The sequence below is a fragment of the Panthera tigris genome, chromosome C2 (genome assembly GCF_018350195.1).
Source record: "Panthera tigris isolate Pti1 chromosome C2, P.tigris_Pti1_mat1.1, whole genome shotgun sequence".
Taxonomy (NCBI): domain Eukaryota; kingdom Metazoa; phylum Chordata; class Mammalia; order Carnivora; family Felidae; genus Panthera; species Panthera tigris.
In genome coordinates, this window is record NC_056668.1 from 128,818,454 (window position 1) to 128,820,223 (window position 1,770).

Genomic DNA, 1,770 nt, shown 5'->3' on the forward strand with positions numbered 1-1,770 from the left:
CTTTAAATTCCCTCAGCTCAAATACCTAGTATGATGTCTATCATCTACCATACATTCTTGCTCTCCACTGCCCATTCATGTCTGCCATTTGTCTCCATATGGCAAAGTGGGTAGGAGTGTCCCTCTCGCTTACACATATCCTGCTTATGTTAGCTTTAACTTTAGTGGGGATGTAAGGGTCCTAGGAAGGAAACTGAAGTTTATGTAACTAGTGCCCTCTACACCTTTTCAGTCAAGTCCAAGCCAATGAGTATGCTTAATTTGATATATATTATTTTTTACTCCTTTACTGAAGTATAATTTATGGACGATGAACTGCATCCCTTCAAGAGGTACAATTTGCATTTTGAGACATGTATCCGTCTGGAAACCATTGGCACTTCAAGATACAGAACATTTCCTTCCCCTACCCAAGTTTTCCCCATCTCCCTTTTCAGTCAGTCCCTCCCTCTACCCAGACAATCAACCAACCAATTTGCTTCTGTTGCTATAAATTCATTTTCATTTTCTAGGAGTTTATATCAATGTAATCATATAATATGTAGTCTTTTTTCTCTGGCTTCTTTCACTCAATGTAATGATTTTGAGATTTATCCATGTTGTTGCATTTATCATTCAATTCTTTTTATTGCTGAAAAAAGCCGGTTGTATGAATGTACTATAGTTTGTTCATTCATTCAAATGTTGATTAACATTTGGGTAATTTCCAGTTTGGGGTTATCATGACTAAAGCCACTATGAATATTTATGTATAAATCTCTCTGTGGTAAATACCTAGGAGGGAAGATGTTACTTTTAAATTTAGGTGTAACATACAAAAAATGCACAAATCATAAATATACATATTGATCATTGCTTATATTCATATGCACCTGTGCAACACCATACAGATTAAGATTTAGAACATTTTTAATACTTAGAAGGTGCCCCTTCCTAGTCAGCAGACTCCTGCAGAGATCGTCACTATTCTTTTTTTTTTAATGATTAATAGAAGATTTATTTAAACAATAATACATAGAGTCATCATTGCCAGACTTAATATGAAATGTTAAATGTTCGATCCAATTTTCTTTCCTGGATCAGTTTTTCTTTCCTATCTCTGTCAGTTTTGAAAACATAATACCAGAAGAAGAGGGGCCCAATTCCAAACAGAGCTCCTAAGAATAAGGTCTTGGGAGTAGGTCTGTAATTCGGATAGATATTTGCTGATCTTGCATAGGTCCCACGAGTCAAGGCAGGATCTTCGATGAGCCCTCAGCGGCTGGGGTCATTGTATTGAAGCAGGTACTCCCGTTTAAGTCGGGTTCTTGTGGTCAAACGCTTGGCTTGCGCCTTCCAGAGATGTTGTATTCGGCTGGGTCGAGGTTGGAGGATAGGGTGGCCAGGCGCGATGGCTGGTACTTGGGGAACGACATCTTGGCAATCCAGCACACAAGTGCCGATCATCACTATTCTGACTTCTGCCTCCATTGATTAGTTTTGCTTGTTTTGGGACATCATATAAAGGGAATTATAAAGTGTATATGCACCCTTTTGCGTCTGGCTTCTCTTGCTCAACAACTTTCTATGAGATTCACTCATGGTGTTCTGCGGGATTGGAGTCCATTCTTTTTATTGTAGTGCCATTGCATTGTATAAATTGTGTACATTGCATTGTATAAATACACCACATTTACTTATCCATTCCCTTGTTGATGGACATAAGAGTTGTTCCCAGGTTTCTTTTCTTACAGCTACTATGGACATTCTTGCCCATGACTTTGGTGAACA

The 1,770-nt window shown here is 38.4% G+C and overlaps 1 pseudogene; it reads right to left on the reverse strand.

The window, feature by feature from the left end:
* Nucleotides 1-1,035: 1,035 nt before the first annotated feature.
* Nucleotides 1,036-1,518, reverse strand: LOC102959119 (annotated as a pseudogene).
* Nucleotides 1,519-1,770: the final 252 nt, after the last annotated feature.